This window comes from Pezoporus flaviventris, unplaced genomic scaffold (genome assembly GCF_033815535.1).
Source record: "Pezoporus flaviventris isolate CSIRO_AGI_PZ_B2104156 unplaced genomic scaffold, CSIRO_AGI_Pfla_v1 ptg000045l, whole genome shotgun sequence".
Lineage (NCBI taxonomy): Eukaryota > Metazoa > Chordata > Aves > Psittaciformes > Psittacidae > Pezoporus > Pezoporus flaviventris.
In genome coordinates, this window is record NW_026892593.1 from 22,440,736 (window position 1) to 22,460,614 (window position 19,879).

Consider the following 19,879-nt stretch of genomic DNA (forward strand, 5'->3'; position numbering starts at 1 on the left):
TCCACATTTTCTTCATATTTAAACCAGAAATAACTGCACTGTGTTCTGCCTTTTTAATATCAAAAGAGGCAGATCACAGTTACAGGCTAAAGGGTGTGAAGAGTTAAAAATTGATTACATTGGATCTTGAGATAAGCTGTGGCATCTAGCACATAGAGAATGAAAAAAATGTGAAGGTTACAACAAAATCCAATGGACTTAGTGAGAATTTTGCCTTTTAAAATTCAGTGGGACTGAATACAAATAAGCAATGTCCTCCATTACTGAAAATATGGATTTTGTGGCTTAAGTGGTAATATTAATAGTTAAAGATATTTCATGCAGAGTGCTTGAATTTTCATCCACTTTATTCAAATTCCAAACTTAGTCCTGTTGCCAGATTTTTCCTTTTGTTAGTAAAAATACCAACAACATTGGAATACAAGCATTCAGTTCATACCTTTTGGGTGTTGGCGTTCATTGCCTCCAGCATCTTCTTCTATCTATATATGATATGCAATTTTTTGACCCCCACTGGTATTTGGACAACATCATAGGGATTTTGAAGTTACAGCCCCCACAGTCTCACAGTGAGGAAGCTGGCACATTTTACAGGTGAAAATTTAAGATGTATAGAGACACAAATTCAGCTTCTCACAGCATAAGGCTTAGCTTCAACAAATACCTAAACAGATCCAGCTTTATAGTCATGTAAGTAATCTGTGCTTAATTAAAATTAGTTGCCCAAGTCTCCCTGTTTGATGAATGATTAGATAGGCACCTCCACAGGGATAGAAAAAAAAAAATTAAAATCCTGCCTTTATATAATGATTCACTTTCTGGAGGCCCTTTCATAGAATCATAGAATAGTTAGGGTTGGAAAGGACCTTAAGATCATCTAGTTCCATCCCCCTGCCATGGGCAGGGACACCTCACACTAAACCATGTCACCCAAGGCTCTGTTCAACCTGGCCTTGAACACTGCCAGGGATGAAGCATTCACAACTTCCCTGGGCAGCCCATTCCAGTGCCTCACCACCCTAACAGGAAAGAATTTCTTCCTTATATCCAATCTAAACTTCCCCTGTTTAAGTTTTAACCCATTACCCCTTGTCCTATCATTACAGCCCCTAATGAAGAGTCCCCATCCCCTGCATCCCTGTAGGTCCCCCTTCAGATACTGGAAGGCTGCTATGAGGTCTCCATGCAGCCTTCTCTTCTCCAGGCTGAACAGCTCCAACTTTCTCAGCCTGTCTTCATACAGGAGGTGCTCCAGTCCCCTGATCATCCCCGTGGCCCTTCTCTGGACTTGTTCCAACAGTTCCATGTCCTTTTTATGTTGAGGTTCTCTTACTATTGTCCAAAGACAATTTTTTCTTAATGTGAACTATAACACCTTCTCTTAGAGATGAATGTCACTTGTGATGAATGCTCAACATTATCCAGTGACCCATTGCACCAGGCTCTTGGAAGTCTCTGTGTAGTAGGTAACCACTGGGCCTTTCTTCTTGCTTCTCTGGGTGCTGTCCATTGGTAGGACAAGATGAACTGGTAAATTTGATGTCTTCCAATATCTAATAGAAAGGATTTCATGTTAGATGCTGTGTTATAATTATCTAGAGTATTCAGAATATAAAAAAATTTTCTACAGTAGCTTTGCAATAAAACAATTGCAGCTTCCCTGCAGACTGGCTAAAGATTGCCATTAGCAAACTGAAAGATCTGGGACTAATTCCAAAGCCCACTGAAAACAATTTTACTTTACTGAGTTTTATTTTCAGTCTACAAAAGCAGCATTTTTAGGGTTACAAAAAGAATCATTCTGTTAAAAAAGAAACCCAGAACTCTGAAAACATTTTGAAACCATTCCAGACACTGATACTTCCACTGATGCTGATCAAACATTCTGCTGATTTGTATTTAAATCATTATTAAAAAAGCATACCACAGAAGGTATTATTTTGGATCATAGGTAATAAAATTTAAGGGGAATCTAGCTCTTTAAAGCCCCATGTCTATGTTAAGAAAATTGAACACATAGAAGAAAAAAAAACAAACAAATCTACAGAAAATGCTTTGTACTCTTATTTGAAATCTTTATACAAAGAGAGGACTCCATGTGTATAGGCCTATTCTAAGCACACTTTCTACTGAAAGAAATGCTGATGGCATATCAGGAGTGATTCCCTCACTGCTGCAGTATAGTTAATCGGCCACTCTTGTGATAACAGCAGTATTACTTCTAAAAATGTGATGACCCTCTACAGATAGAAACCTCTTTCTCTGCATTATGCCCATTGATTCAAAAAACAATAGTAAAACACTTCTCTGTGGAACATGGATTTGAAAGAAATGACACTTAACTGGAATTTATTCTCAAAAATGGCAAAAGAATAAAAAGAGAATCTACTTGAAGAGGTAGGTTCTTGCCTATCATTTTTTCCTCATTATTTTGCATAACTATTAAATATATATATATATATATATATCATCCCCCTTCATGTATACATATATCTGCCTAAATTATCTTGTATATGTATGTGTGAATGTATGGAAGTGTATAGAAAAGTCAAAAGCTGTGAGGGGTAACCCATCATCACTCCATTGTGAAAGGCACAGTAAATGTGCACAGGAGGAGTCAATGTGTGCTACCTAAGAGTCTAATCTGGCTATTCTTAATGGATCAGCAAGTTTCATTACAGAAAAAAATGATTCCTTCACACATAGTACCTGGTATCAAACAAAGAGTGTATGATGGCTGTTAATGTATTGTGATACAGAATTCACCACATTCACACTTTTATTTAAAACAAGAAAGCTAGTTGCTAGAATTGACAGACTGGTTATTGTTGCAGAAGGTAGACATCCAAAATTAAGCTGTACCAGATATGTCTAGATCAGATGCTTACATGAGGCACATTAAGCTGAGATCCTCAAAAGGCCTAAATGACTTAGAAATGTAGTCCCCATGACATCAAATTATTAATGAATGCCAAAGTATACAGCAAACAGTCAAATATATAATTTTATTCATTCAACAATACCTAGATCTCTCTCCTGTGTCAACAACATTCATGTAGTAAACCTGAACTCCACTACTAATTATTTTTTCTACATTTATTTCTCTCATAGCGGGAAGATGAAAGTGGATTTTCTCTAAAATTCTATGACTTTTCTTTAAATATAGTATTAGTCTCTTATGCAGTTTCCTTGTTACCACTGTTGGCTGTATGGAGCTGTTCAGTTCACTAGCTTTCTTTGCAGCTTTTAAGTTCTTCATGCATGTTAGTTTTGCAGAAAGTATTTCTGAAATACTCATTTAAAAAAAGAATTTTCCCCAGTGAAGTAATATATAGTGCCCTTCAAGACTTCAACAAATATATATTTTTAATTCAATGTGTTTCAGTAAGCAAGTTAGTATAATTCCTATTATTAGATATCAGTCAGCAGCTAGATCATAAAAGACACTGACAGTATGTTTAAACACATCCTAATACTTCAGAAACTTAATAAAAGGATTTGATCCTTTCTTCACCAACTTGAAATCCATTTTAGTGCAGAGTGATTCATACCTGATTTTCAAGTTTTTTTCCTTTTTTTCTCTAGTATTTTAATGTCAGTGTTTTACTGCAAGTTTTTTATTCCTGTACATGACCTTGCCTAAAATATTTTTTAAATTTTCTGACTGCTATTTACTACATATTAAAACCTCTGAAATCATATTCTTAATCATATCAATTCTTACCTTTCAGTTAACATTAACATTTGGGAGTTGTTCCACAATAATTTTTCACTTTAGGCAAAAATGCAGTGTTTTTTCAAAATAATAATATTTGCTTAAAAAGTATTGTTACTTCCGTATTATCTCATCTTCATATCATTGTAACAATGTGGTATTGTAGCTTTTCTGGGATTCAATGGATACCATGGTGACTTTGTAACTTCTCTGAAGTCAGTTGTGAGTTTTGTATTTCGGGTAAAATAAATCTTAAATTTCTATCAAATTAGATTCAACAACTATGTTTGATTTTCATTTTGTAAGGAAGTATATTATGCTGTAGTATATTCCTTCTGTTATCTCCCATGGGGATAAAGTCTGTGGTGGTTCTTCAGGCTGTGTTTTATTAAATAAATAAGAAACTTTTGAATATGCCTTATAAAGCAGTTTATGGGGAGGCTGAGTTTCAAAGTGTCTTCAATCCCAAGTCATCAATATCTGATCATTTTCAGCATAGCTTCCTGAAGAAATGTGCTAATTTTTGATGACAGTTGCCATTTGTTTGCTCATCATCAAACTTTCCTTCCTTCCACCTCAATAGTTTTTGAACTTGCAGGCCAATTTCAACAGACATGCCTTGAGGTGGCATGGAAATCCACAGGTAGGGAAAAAAAGCATAAATCATACCACAGAGAAGGAAAGCTCTTAACGGCTCTGCAGTCATGAGCAAAGGCAGCTGGTGTATGTGGGCTCTTGGGCTTACATGGGGCTCTGGCTAAGGAGCTAGTGTGCTGCAAGCTCCCTTCCCAGGCAGCAGATGGGATCAGCCCTTGGAAGGTGCGGTGTGGTAACCATGAGAATCCAAAACAGGCTAACAGAATCCTGTGAAAGAAAGTTTGAAGGGAAATATAATAGAATCCATAGGAAACAGCACTGTACCGATTTCACTATTCATGGACTAGCTTGTTAATATAAAACATTCAAATTATATTGTGTATATGTAGCATTGTCATGAGAAAAGGGAAAACTGCTGCATTTTATTTACCAAATTTCTTCAGCTCACACTCACGTTGAGGCTGATAGTCTGTATCTATTTTTGTACTGCAGGTTGTTAACGTAGTGTAACAAATCATTGCTTTTGTCTGGTGTGTTTTTTCAAACCAGGTTTTGTATTTAGTTGTGATGCTTACAGTGTTCCACATATGAAAATAGATATCCTTTTCCTCTGAATACTTGAAGTGCCTCATTTACTTCATCAGAGTCCTGTGCAATGCAGAAAGTTCATGGAAAATACATAGCAATAAGAATAATAATGGTAATAATAATAATAGTTCCTGTAAATATTATTCAGGCAAAGTTCCTAATCAGTGACAATAAATTGAAAGCAGAATAGTAGGTTTTTGCCAGTGTTAAATAAAATAAGCTGCTAATTAGCTAAGGGAGAAGATCTAAAAATAAGATGCACTTGTCTGGGGAAAAGCTCAATTTCTGAATTTCTTTACTGAAAGGAAAGAGATGCATTAATGTGACTAGATTCAGAATCATGCAATATCCTCGTTGCATTTAGCAGACATTTGGACAGCAGCATTTTAAACGAATTTAAGAAGAAGGTTGATATAATTCTTAATGTATCTTATTTATTTCATTACTGAGAAGATATTTTTTTCCAGTTTGGAAAACCGGGTGGTTTTAGACTAATGATGCTCAATTCATACAAGGTTCAGTTACTCAGGCTGAAGTCCACCAGGGCAATATAATTTACATACAGTTAAGAATTTTCTCAAGCAATTTTGTTGCTGTTTGTACTTTTCTTCAAGTTCAAATCAATTGCTATTGTAGGGAATTAACCCCTATTTCTGTTCTCTGCTGTACTCCGTATCTAGTGCAATTTTAATTTACATCATGGCTCTTGGAGGTCCTTTAGTAAAGTGTTCTGATTTAGAAGTTAAATGTTAATCTGTAAACTGTAATAAGCCTATTTACATATGAATTTCTGTTCTTCCTTATTACTCAGAGGGGAAATAATTTACATTTAATACCACTTTATTTATACAGAAAGGAGTCTAGAAAATATCCATACTTAGCTACCAAACAGGAGATGGGACTTCTGAAAGACCTGTGCACTGGGCTGCTCCTGTGGAAGTTGTAAAGAATAGGTATTGACCTCAGCAATAGAGCACTTTCAGAAGCCTCAGCTGTGACTGAAGGAGCTTGTAGTCGGAAGTTATTGGACAATTCTGGTTTCTTCAACCAGATCAGTGCCCCAGTGCGCAAAGCATTATACAGACATAGTGAATGACTTCCTTAAGGGCCTTACAGCTAAAAAGGGCTTTATTGACAGAAAGCACATCTTAGACTTCTGAAGTCTCAATGTCAAATCCAGGAATACAGACAAATGTGGAGATGACAGCAGTAATCATTCAATACAGATACTTAAATTGTATGTTTTTTTTACGTGCTATTGGCAATGCCTTACTTTTCTACACTAAAAAAGTAGTTGGTGCTATATCCAAAATAAAGAACTGCTCCTTGAAATAAAGAGCTGTTCTCAGCTCTGGGGTTCACTTAAAGAAATGGGGACGGGGGTTCTGGAAAGTCCTGAAATATTTCTGTAACAATTAAATTCTCCTTAAAGAATAGGACTCTGTGCAAAATATTTTTCCTTCAGTATAGAAAAACGGTATTTAGAAATTTGGGTAACTGATGTATAGAAATTATCTGGTGCACAGTCTCCAAGTTCTCCTGTCTTGTCCCGAGTGGGCTATTTCATCCCTGCTTGAAATGATATGATGTGATTCAGGAGGGTGAGGCATCCACCTGTGTGGTCACATGCCCCCACAACTGGACATTGTATGATAGTACCTTAAATCAACAGCGGTATAAGTAGTCATGACACCTGCTTCTCAAGTGAGAGAGGAGAAAGCAGTGGGATAAAGCAGCCACCTGCTGAGCTGCATAGTCTTCTCTGAGCAGCTCTCTGAGGTTAGATCTTTGAGAACCAGAGGTCCTCCTAGCCTCCTCTGCCTGGTGAAGGTCCTCAGCACAGTGACTGATCACACAATATGTGGTGGCTTCCCCTCTTATGTGGGCATTATCAAGGGATTCAGAAATTAGAGGCTACTTTATGGATTTGATGTAAATCTCTGTCTCTCTAAGGAATAACTCTTTAGTAGTATTTTATCCTTTTGAATTTTTAACTTTACAGTAGAACAAGACCAACTCTGTGCCATTCACTCAAGGTACTTTCCTGCTTAAGAGTTAGATAACATTCTCCTATTTCTATAAACTGTTTTTTGAAGAGAAATGACTTGATATCTGGTTTATCTTAATTACATATTAATGAGACAGGAACCTTATGTTTGGTCTATTTAATGAGAAAAAATGTCAAGTCATGGAGTGCAAAAGATCCATATTTGATGCATGGACACAACTATGCAAAAATACGTTACTTATAAAACTCTTTGGGGTTTAGTTTTGATACTAGTGCATCTTATGAAGCCAAATTTGAAGTGGAATGCTTAATAAGTATGAATTCATGGGTGATGAGCTTTGCATTAGTCCAGCCAACGGGTCAGTCTAAGTGAAGCCAGAGTTCGTAATTTGTTTGGACTAACAGAAATATTTTGCACACCATTCACTTGAAGATGGACCTTGGGTGATTCTGAATACATATGCAAAGTATAACTCATTTCACAGAATAGTGATTAATAACTTTTTGTTTGGACTTTGTATACAGAAAGAAACACCACCTTAAGCTTATTTAGATTCTTGTTGCAGAAAAATGAAATCTATAAACAAACTTTCTTTCTTTGATCTTCCTTAACTGCCCTATGCTCCTGGGTGTTTCACAAATTCTTATATAAGATTCCTGTAATTATTGAGCTGTTCTTTTGACCTGGTTGCTTGAAGGATATTGGATTTCTGTTATCTGAAAATGGAGATTAGCAGTCAGATCACCTGAAGCACTAAAACACTGCTATTTTTTTTAAAACAGATTTATTACAAAATCTCCTCCCTCCCTCCCCCCCCCCCTTCCCCCCCCACCTTGGACTTCAGTATTCACTTATAACTCATTGCAATATCTGTTTGGTGCAGTTTGAGGATGACATTCCCGCTGTAAAAGTTTACTGAGCACTGTCTGTAGTACAATGTTAGAAACTAACTGGTATCTCTAAAAAAATAATTACTTATGTACCTAATATAATAATTTAAATTAATTAGAGCATGTTCTCTGTGGCTGCTGTTTTCTGGTTATTTCAGTGACTACTTTCTTAAAGGGCATCCTGTCTGTGCATACTGAAACTCGGAGCATTCTCCAAGGACCCAGTTTTACATCTTTTCTTTAGCTTCCAGCTTTTCAGGCAGTCATTGATTTCACAGTACTCAGCCACATGGCAGTGACTATGAAGACCTAAAATTACTGACATCGTCTACAGTGGAACTACTTAAAAAGTAGGGTATACCTAAGTGTGAATAGGCATGGTCCTGACTGTGCCCTTTCTGATTTGTGGCCCCAAACTATTGTTCCAAATTCCTAATTTTTGAGGGTTGTAGGAGCAGGAATGTAGGTATCTGTGGTAGCAGATTAACAAACATAGAATTAGTGCCCAAACCCAGGAAGCAGACATCTTTCTAATTCTTGGTGAAAATGAAGAGAGTCCTAAGCGTGCATTTTCTGGAACTGGAAGCCCTTGAACAGTTACTGACTTTGCAAACAGGAGCTTGGGCTTTGACCTTACTGAACAGAAAGTATTTATGTCCTTTTTTTTTCTTTCTTCTCCTTTGTATTCACATGATTACAATTTATTCCTTTTCTGTTATGACATTTTTGACATGGAAGTATTCCTTGCACTAATATTGACAAAGAAATGTGATATTTTCTTTTTGTTAACTACAAAACTAGTCCTAGAAATTGTCCCTTAAGATATAAAGTGATATCTACCTCTCATTTCAAGAAAGATCCTTTCTGACAAAAATGAAGGGTGGGGAGGGACAGGGAGAGGAAAAATGACATATTACAAAATATTTCTTATTTGCACATATGCAATAAAAGTACTAAACACTATTCTTGTAAATAAAGACGCAAGCATGCGGGGTCACCAAGACCAGTGACCTCCACAAAGAATGAAGAAGACAATTGTAAAACATGATCTTTCCAGTTCACAAATATTCTTCAGCCTCTGTTGTACAAGCCTGAGCGAAAACATTTTAGGCAAAGCTTTAAAAGAACCTGGAGGACTGTACAAAAATGCCAAGAATTGGATTAATTGGCATAATACAAGGTGGCTGGGCACAGTTGGGGAAAGTGTCAGTGTAGGGAGAATCCCCACCAAGTAAGACTGTCTGTGCAATTAGCTATCTGAACTCTAACCCTTCCAGAATAATTAATGAATAACAGAGGGGATCAAGACAAAGACACAAAGTGATTTGGTGGGTGCTAGCAAGTAATACATCAAAGAATGCTGGTAATTGGCCCTGTGGCTTTCATTCTTTGCCCTATTTCTTTCAATTCATTGACTCAAAATAATGGGTTCAGGTTCATTATCAACAGGTTTTAGCTGCAAGAGCACAACACTTCAACAAAGCTATGATTGTAGCAGTGCTGGTGGCTAAGTAAAAAGTTGTAGACTGTAGCACACTCCCTTGAAAAGGAAAGTAGCAGCATAGTCATAGGCTTTGTCTTACATGAAACACTTCGTATTCAAGAATTTGCTCTGAGCTTTCTAAGACTTGGTGTTCACTGAGGTTACAATGCTGGAATACAGTTGGTATGGGCAGGTATGTATGACTGCTTCAAAACCTATTGTAGCAGTAGTATCTATATTCTGTTCCTTCAGCTGTAAGAACTGAAATAGAATTCTTGACATCATATGTCACATGTATGTGACATTATCTGCATACTAATGGAGACAGTTTAGAGCCTTTCCTCCTTCCCTCCTTCCTCCCCCCCCCCCCCCCATTTTGGTGGCATTGAAATAAAAAGAAAACTTATTATTTTTAATCTGTAAAAATATCTTCCTGATTTGTAGGATTTTACAATTTTATTTGTGAGGGGTGATTTTTTTTTTTTTTTTGCCAAAATCAGAAATGAAATCTCCACTTTTCTGTTTTCCTGTCGCAAGATGTTGATTTAGCTGATGAGGAGGCATTTAGTTAATTAGAATAGCTTTTCAGAAAGAATAGAAGAAGACCTGAATAATAGAGCAGTCATCTTCAAAGAGTGAATGATGTGTATGTTTGCTCTGCTGTCTAATTTTGCCATGATTGTTTCTCCCTATTTACAGGTTATAGCATATGTTGTTATTTTATTACCATCACATTAAATACTATTGCATTTACAGTTAGAAACTGCTCTTTTGGTTTAGTATTTGAGAAACTTGAGAATTATTTCAAAAAGACATGTTTATGAGCACAAAGGTGTATAAATTTTTTTTTTTGAAGTTAAGAGATGTTATTAGGAATTTGGGCTCACAGCAAATACACAAAATGGTGTAACTATTTTAAACACCAAAGCGTGCTCCAAATTCTTATGGAAACCAACCTGAAAACTTCCCATTATCTCTGACAAGTCTGTTAGGAGGCAGCTGCTGGTGCAATTGGCTGTCTAAGTCTTACAGGTCAGATTCTGATCTCCATTATATGAGGGCCTTTTTGATATAGCTTGAAAAAAAAAAGTATGTAGAATTTCATTTCAAGAGGACTATATTTTTAAATAATGAAATCATAAAATAAAATCTTAATAAAGTTAGATAAAATGTTTCTGGCACAACTCGTGGCATTTCATTTTTATCTGAGTCACGTTTCTAAGAATAACAATTATGTATGAAAAAGTCAAATAAAGGTATGATTTACCAGTGTGTAAATACAGCTATAAATATGATACATACCCAGCAGTCTTCCCCTTGCCTTTAAAAGCACTCATACTGTTTGAAATACTGTTGTCACAGATCTGTGCGCTTTGTTATTATCTTCTGTCATGTAGATTCCTCTATTAAAACATATATTTTATCTATAATTTTGTCTGTGCCATGGACAAAAGTATTCAGGTTCTGGAAAAGATTTATTAGCATATATTCTAAGTTGAATAGCTGTTTTTTATAAATTCTAAGTAACACTTCTTAGAATTTGCTAAAACTTTTAAATATTTGTAGTAGAACACTGCTTGGAACTGGAAACAGTGTTACAAGCCTAGTGTAACAAAGCTGTTAATCAGAATGTTTTCTTTCCTCTTTCCCTGATTCCAGCTGGTTTTAGTAGAGGTTTTTAGCGTATATCTCAGCATGACAGAAAATATATGAAATGCTTTGAGACAATTTCAGGATTGTTGTTCTTTTAAGTTTGAATTCAAGTACTTATGGAGGCTTTTTATAGCACTGAGGAAGTCTTTCCAACTGTTCACATTAGGGCGTGGATGTCATAAATACATCATCCCCACAGTAATTAATGTTAAAGATGGCAAGCAAACGGTAAACTGTGATTTATGTTAGTCTTGCCACCGTTTTATGTTGTTAAGATGAATATTTAAAATTATTTGTTTTTGAAGAGCCATACTCACAGTGCCTTCTGACACACGTATTATTCAAGATCCTGAGTTAACAGAATAGTGGTCCCTGAGGTTCTCACACTTTTTCAGAAAGTTGCTCCTCTCTTTGTATAATTTTACCTTCAAGTGAATAAGAAGACTTTGGGGGAGAAGGAAAATCATTATTAAAAATACACTCAGACTTGATCAAAATAACTTTGATGGCTAGAATGGTGAGAACAGTCATTCTCTTCCTTTGACAGGTATTTTTTGGTCTGAGATTTGAGGGCACTAATATTGATTTAGAAAGCTCTGTGGTTCAATTTTAAATGAAATGTAAAACTTTTCCATTTTCTCACCTTTCAACCTCCACAAAAGAGCAGCAGCTTTTGCAGGGAAAAGCTGTATTCTCACTTTGGGTATCACAATGCATTTATGATGTAGGGCTTATCTAAACAGTTCCCCTTTATGTGACTGGGAAAGAAAGCCTGTATTCATTTAGGGTTGGAGTTCTGACTGTAGCAGCTGGATACAAATCTGGATCCCAGGCTGCAATTTGGGACCTGGGCCCCCTTGAAGTCATCTTTTCCAGAAGGTACCCCTTGCTTTTCTCCTCTCTCCTGGAAGTGACAATGGTAGAAAGGTAGAAATGGTATTCCCTGCTCTCTCTCTTCTGCAAGCAGCTGTGCCCCGGCACCCACTCCTCTCCAGAGAAACAGCCTCAAGCTGAACATGCCTGGGCAGTTGTTTGGACCTTATTACTCCAAAGAAGGTTTCCCAGAAACACACGGGAAGCACATACTTTCTACCCATGGTGATCAAAATTACCCTTATACACTAAAAAATGGTTTGGGTTTGATAACAGAACTACCATATAAGGGAAAGGCAGAGGAAGAGAAGCTGAGGGCCAGACTTGTCTCACAAATGCACTAAGTTCCTGTCTTTTAGTGAGAACAGGAACAACTCCAGGCTTTTAAGGACGTTTAACAGATGAGAATTAGAATATACCCAATTGCATTGCTTTCTGATAAAAAGTACATGAAGGCTGCAAAGGAGAGGGGAGCCTTGGCTGCTGAAGGTCAGTTCCTGTTTCAAAGGCTGACCTCCTTTGAAAAGGGGTCTCGCTGCCTAGTGTTCCCATAGGAAGGGAGCAAGGGGTTGGATCCATGCTGGCCTTCAGTCAGAGAAGTGCTGAGCTTCCATTCAAATCAGTGTTACCTGAAAAAAAAGGCATTTCAGCATACCCTTAGGTGTCTTTGACTAAACACCATATGCTTTGTAAAGCACGGCGGTCATTTGGCTGATTTTATGTGCTTGAATATCTCAAAGGCTGTAAACTTGGCAAAATACAGACTCCTTTTAGACATAAATTTTTATCTTCATTTGGTGTGGTTTCACTTGGCCTGTTATCCACTGCACACTGCCTTAACAGGACTATCAGTAAAAAGTGGCCTAATTGGGTTTGGAAAAGAAAATCATGTATTTCTAAAACTATTTACTAGAAAGGGACAAGCATAGAACAGCAAGAATCAGACTGAAGGAGTGCAAACTTTGTTTCTGAGTTTTATTTCTAAGGTGTGTCATATACTAACTTTATTACCGAGCCTCTCAAAGAGATGATATTTACAAGGGCAAAGCCTTCTGAGATTCTTAGGTGAAAGGTTTATGTAGCATGGAAATATTACAATAATGACATTTTAATGTAATGATTTCTCTAACAATGAAAAAAGCGAATGTCCATAGCTTGGGGAGGGGAGGGAGCTAACCTCTGTTATAGATGTTTGTACTTTGGAGAAAGTGCATTTCTTAAAAAGAATAAGGAACTCAGGGAAATGGGTGGCAGGATGCTGGAGGGCACAGGGATGCTGAACAGATAGTTCTGATCAGCTATTTCTGATGGAATTCAGTGGGGTGGAAGCCAGAAACAACAGGGAACACTCCAGGAGAATGTATTAGATATTGTATCTGCCAACATGTCACTGGCCAGCTAAGAAGAGCGTGACTAGTCCACCTCTCCCCTAAGGCCAAGCTTTCAATTTCCATCCCCTTGGTCATCCTGACCTCCATGATGTTTTTACATCACTTGCTAGAATTTTCTCTGGCTGGAGGTCCAAATAGACTTTCTGCTGAAATGCACACCCCCCCATTTCTGTGCACATTATCTTGTTTATGGAGCCCTGAATCCATCTCAGCTTTCCAAGTGTCTGTGTCCCGTGGGGAGCTGGGCTGTCCCCGTCTAGAGCAGAGCTCAAGTGAAATCAAATGCAGGTCTGTGATTTTTATTTTTTTTTAAGTTTTGCAATGCTGTGAGAATAACAATGACTTCTTCAGCAGTTTTAAGAGAAAGCAGCTCTGTTTCAGCATCTGGGGTGGACAAGTCCAAGTGTTTTATCTCTGTGTAATGGTTTTTGTCCCTGTATAACATTTTGATATACTGGACTTCTTTCTTGCTTAGTGAGATCAGAGGCACTATTACCTCTTTTTTTCAGTATTATTACTAAGAATTGTGAGCTGCTTTTTGAACTTCAGCCCCCTTTGGTTTTGGTTTGTGCAATGCACAAATGTTTTAGCTTCTTTCAAGTGAAGAATAATTAAAACAGGAAAATACCATGCTAGCTGTAGGTCATCTGTCATTGCTCATGGATCCTAATTCTTGTCTCTTGCGAAGGGTTAGATGAACCTTTTACTCTGACCTTACAGAGAATGATACAGTGTGAGATAAAAAGGGTGTTTCCCAAACAGGACTCAGGGATGTAAATCCCACCTTTGAAAATATTTGATGTGAAGATTCAAATATGCCCATAGCACTTGCAACAGTTGCAAAACCTGGGTTTAAAAGAGACAAAATTGCCCCCCTGAAGGCTTTAACATATAGGCACCACTTTAAGAAATTAAAGGGTTAGGGAACTTAGTGTGATTTCAAGTTATTCATAATTTGGAGGAAACTATTGCATTACAAAAGCCTATGCTGATTACAGAACTTTTTAATCTCAGTCTAAGGTAAACATATCTTCAACATCGCATACACCTGAGTTGCCCTTTTAAATACCCTAAACCTTGATCCATATTCAGGGCTTCTTTTCTCGAGTCTCCCTGCTGTGATGAAAGTGTCATCTCATCTCGTATTAATTTTGTCTCAGTACACAGAATCTTATTATGCTATAGCTTTTGGGGAAGGTTTTCTCATATATTTCAGAGAATTTTAAAGCTGTTAAAGTAATAGCTCAAATTTCCACCTCACTACCAAAATACAGGTTTCATTTGTGAAAGTGGTGTTACACAAACTTTGCCCTGAGCAATTGTCTTTAACAGCCATCGAAAGTCAAATATAGAACCACATTTCTAGTAGTTCCTTAAGAGGAGAGAAGAGAACCTTGTCCCCACCCTTCATGGGAAGGAAAGCACGTTCTGTGAAAACTCTGGGTGCTCGTTTCCCTCAGCATTACTGATCTCCAGCCAGCCAGTCATGTCTGCTGCCCTCAGTATGAGTAAGGAGCAAAGGTAAGTACAGGGACAGGCAAGGACCTGCCTTCAGGGATTATTCTGCTCCTTAGTAGTGGGGACAACTAGGTGTCAGAGTCTAACCTGGGTTCAGGGACAATAGGAGAGGGTTCAGGGCCTTGCATTGGTGGTGGCAGCCCTGGGGAGAGCCAGAGTGCCCATCCCTGCTTGAAAGGCAGGACTCCAGTTCCCAGCAGGGGCGTGTGAGAGCAGCAACTGCACAACAGGGCGTAATTGTGTAGTCACTAATAATTGATTTTAATGCTCGTGTTTTAACTGCCATTGAATTTGCAGTGTATTTTTGTGTCAGGACCTGGTTGGGTAAAAAGATATTTTCAATGGATCTGGATTTGGACTGCATTACAATTAAATTATTGTACTTATATAGCCATAGCATTGCAGCATAGCTGACCGGGTTTAAGTTAGACTGTTAACTTAATAAACTGCTTTCTGAGGAGATAAGAAGATTTCATTTCCCTGCTATATAAAATTAAATTTGTTGTACTACATAAAACACTATATATTCTTTACAGCTTATTTACACAAAGCTTCTGTTGAGTTCAGTGGAAGTTTTGTTGACAAATTCAGAGCAAGACTGTATTCAAATAATATTCATATCACACCCTATTTGTCAATTTTGCAGCTTACACCTTCCCTTCATCCATTTTATATTTAATAATGAAATTATGGAAAGAACTATGGGGACTTTAGCAATCATGTATGTACAGATGTTGTGTCTATGTATAGGCATCTATATTCACTCACAATTAAACTCTCCACCAGAAAAAACTTGATTGATGTAGACAATTTGTACCGAGGGGAAAGGAAAATAAAACCAACTGATCTAAGGTAAAAAACAATAATGTCCCTCTGTCCCCCAAACCTATAATTGCTATTTGGTATCTAAAGAATTTAATCATACGTGGTTTTTTGCCTCCACAGTCATGGAAAAATCTCTCAAATCTGAATGTCAAAAATATAGATGAAATTTCAAAGCCTGAAAGTGATTTAAAAACATGGTCTACAATAACATCAGTGGGGACTGGCATTCTTGAGTCACTTTCATGGTTCTCACAAGAATATCCTGAATGTATAATTTCACATCAAAGTCAATATGCTTCCTGCAATGCTGAGGGGAGCAACTGAGTTTTGGAGAGCAACACACAAAGGTATTCTTGTAGTACTGTGGCAACTGACAGGACCGAGTACTAATTTAGATGCCTAATTTTAAATCAGGGTTAATGAAAAAAAAGCCATCCTTATTTATCCCAGATTGTACTATAATGCTGTGTATTATAAAGCTGAACCCAGGACAAGCTGCTTGTAGTTAGTTTATCTTTTGTAAGTTGCTCTGAAATTTTGACATCTGGGCTAAGCCAGTTGTCATTGCACAGAAGCAAGGTCATAGCACCATCGACCCACCTGTTTTAGATATAATCAGGACACAACTCCCCAGTTTCATCTGAAACTTGTATTCTGGAATCACCATGCATTTGTACAGAAGAAACGGCAAAAAAAGAGAAAATGGTAACAAAGTTAGATTTGAAAACCTACTAAATACTCCCCAATCTCAATAGTGCCCAACATTTTTGCTGAGTGGGAGAAGACAAATGTGACCATCAGTCTTGGGAAATGACACTTGCTTACTAAAGATGCACTTATGTAGTCCACTCCAGGGTAACTGATTGTGTTGGATGGATGCAGATGTGAGGGTGTAAATAATTGTAAATAAAAATACATTTAAGAAAATGCAAACTGGAAGTTTCTAAACCAGGTCAGTAAAAGCAAGGTTATCTTTGGGCTGTGATTTAACCAGCTGTGTTGTGTTTTAATCCATCACTCTAAGTTGCTTCACCTTTATAGAGTTGTACTGCCACTGTACAAGACTACATTTTCTCTAGCAGTTGTTTTGCCTGCACCAAATGAGAAAGGGAACATCTCTGTGACGATCCTTTTGCACACAGGCATCGAAGTGTTGTCTTACTCGAGTGCTGCAAGCCACCCTGAAGCAGTAAGTGGTGAGCAAGTGGTCAGAGGACCAGGATTTGTTTCAGTCATTCTGTTATTTTTGGAGGCTTCTTGAGACTGTACCATCTAGAAGATAGGCAATCTTGTCTGGGTAACGTGGTCACATCTGCATGTAACTGGCCTTATTCTAAGGGCACGAATTCTGCTGAGTCATGCAAGCAGGGGAAGCAGCATAAGGCTGGGAACTGAGCAAACTCTTTCCTACAAGCAATAATTATACCATGGTTCAGTAAAGGAGCACTTGCAAACCCAGGCACAGCCAAGCACAAAATAACCTTGCTATCAAACAGCCGTACCCATTGAGATCTACTAACTTTTCGTCTCAGCAGAGACTATATAGATGTGTTTGATGTTTCTTTCAGGAAAAAAATTAAGTGTGGGCTAAGGAGAAGTCGCTTTTCAAATCTCAGGCTACACTTTTTATAGGTGATACTTTTTTTCCTAAGTTTCACACGATGTTTCACAGCCTCCCTACTTCAGGGGGTGTTGAGCTGCCCACCTGAACATAAATGAATAAATGGAATCCTCCTCTTCATCTCCCTGCATGGCTGGATATGCTGCAAAGGCTTCAGGGGATGAAATGAGATATTGCAGCTGGAAATAATTTTTCCCTGTTTGTGTGTTTAATGAATTGTGACTTTGAAATGAAAAGTAAATCTGCTCAACTAAAACAAATCCAACCAAATTCAGATAAAAATTTACTTAGGCTTGCATTAAGTATCTAAATGGCCACAAAGGCTGCATTAGAGAGATTTCATCAGCTCTCATGTCTGTGGCCAGAAGCTGGATGTCTTAGCCTGAGTTACTAATGCCAGCTTGCCTTTGTAACAAATGGAGCAGAGGAAAGAACTCTAGAGACCTATGTGAAGTTCTCAGCTACTTAGTCTATGGCTAGTCAAACAAATCACATCCTGGAGTTTTCTCAGGTAGACGTGTCAAACTTTGAAGTGTATAAACTCGGGCAAGATGAATTCTGACAGGCAAAAATGCATGGCAACAAATAGGGCTTGCCTTGAAGAATTTATCATTTATCTGGGAAAGGCAGGCAAAAGAGCAGCAGAGAGGTGGCAGGAATCAGCCAAAGCAACCCAGTCCCTTGGTCATTCGATGGGAATACACCCTTGCTGTCCCGGGACAAAATTCTTCACCATATATCTTGGATCTATTTTAATCTAGTGTATATTAGTAATTTTGTCATGCTCCTCTGAACTTCCTGGTTAAGTCAGAGTCTTAAGCAACAGCTGAAAGCCTGAGGGTGGGGTGGGGAAGCAGGGAAGGAAGGGTGAGAGACTTCTCCCACTTTACAGCCTAATCTGAAAAAGGAAGTGCTGAAAGTTTTGCAAGATAATCAGACCCTCAAAAAAAGTCCAGCCTGTTTTACAGCCAGTTTCAGAGCCCGTTTAATGGATGCAGTGAGCCAAACACAGTTCCATTGCAAAACAGTTCAGCAATGGACTTTATGCAGCTGATCTCACTTGTTCTGATTTTAAAATGGCTAAATAAAATTTAGAAACTTTATTTTTACTGATTAATATATTAATTGATGATGACAATGCTATAAGTGGAAATTCACAATTTTTAGCGTATGTGTTATGGGTTGGAAATATGGAAATAAATACCTTTCGGATCACTTTTCAGTTTTTCTTTTCTAAATTTCTATTGGCTAAATGTAATAAATACGCTTGATAAGCATGAAATACTTGTCTAGTTTTGGGGTATTTTTTCAGAAGTGTGATTGCTTTAGCAGCATCATAGATGTTATGTGAATGTAAACACAAGGTGTCAGTGGACTATGATGACAGTCTTCAACATTAGATGTGTCTCATGCTGGGAAAAAAAGAAGGAAAGCAGAAAAAAAACAAAATAGTTTCAAAATCAGGCAATTCACTAACCAACTGAAACATGGCTGAGATGTGGCAGACTCAAAAGATGAGAATTAGGAATTATTTGTAGAATGAAATGAAAGAAGCTGATAAAATTTAGAAACATCACTATTCCAGATACTTACTTAAACGAAATTTAACCTGTGAATCAAGTAGATTTCCCCTCTCTGTTCTAATGTGAGTGTTCTAATGAAAACCATGAATGTTCTTTTTCATCTTAGCTTTCTCTACTCTTCAGTCTCTGGGCCTGACATCTATTTAAAAAAAAGTCTAAAAATAGGGCTGTGAAATATAATGACTTTGAGCAATAATGGCATGACTCAGACTACTTTTTCTTAGAATCCACTGTCAACTCAGACTAAGGGTGGCCTCTGTTCAGTTTTAATTGCTAATATTAGGCTATTTGTCTTGCAGAACTTTGGTAAAGACAGCTCAAATTTTTTTTTTGTATAAATTATGATACATTATAAACTTTAATTAAAGAGATCCAGATACTTAGCTACTTTATCTCAGGATTTAATGAAATGAGTTATAGCAAGTCATGATCACAGCCACTGTGACCAGCATACAAAGATAAGGATCATTGTTTACCTTACTCATGTGAGAGAACTCCAAAACCACATAATTGACTGCATCTGTAGCTTATTAGCATTAATATATATAATGATGGTAAAACAAAGCCTTAGCATTGCGGCATAGGAAATTTTCAAGTTCTGGTTTCATAAATGTTGCAGGATCTTTAGGGTAGCGTAGTTCCTGCTGCTGGCATTTGGGTGCTTGAGACCCCATTCAAAGAGGGGTGCCCTGAAGTAGGTGGTGATAGCTGTGAGGCTGGCCACAGCAAGAGATGCTGTTTTAGTCTGTTTATTTAGGGAGCCACAGGCAACTGGGACTAGCTTTGCCACGTGTGCCAAATGCCCCTGTGGTGTTTTCTGCTCTCTCTCAGAGTGGATGGTGGTGGGGCTGCTGCTCAGAGCCCATGATCTGTTCAGCACCTGGAAAGTAAGTTACTCTTTCTTAAAAGAATCCCTGAGAAAAAAACAGAACCTAAATACTGGCTCTTCCAGTATTTTTATCCAGTATCTTTACTCCTCTTGCTTGAGGAGTAAGTCATTTTGGAAATGCCTGTGGCTTCCACAGATAAAGGGAATGCATGTGTTACCTTACTGCCTACAGATGTTTGATTAGGTCTGCAGCTTCTGTGTTTTCTATTGAAGTCCTTGGAAAAAAAATGTCCAACCTATTATA

The 19,879-nt window shown here is 37.6% G+C and overlaps 1 protein-coding gene across 2 annotated transcripts in view; it reads left to right on the plus strand.

Annotated features, from left to right (window-relative positions):
- Positions 1–14,592: 14,592 nt before the first annotated feature.
- Positions 14,593–19,879, plus strand: part of TFEC (transcription factor EC) — a 59,809-nt gene continuing 54,522 nt past the window's right edge. For both annotated transcript variants that reach the window (XM_061467687.1, XM_061467688.1), the window contains exon 1: positions 14,593–14,720. The gene's annotated coding sequence lies outside the window, so the exon portion shown is untranslated. The remainder of the gene's footprint in view (positions 14,721–19,879) is intronic.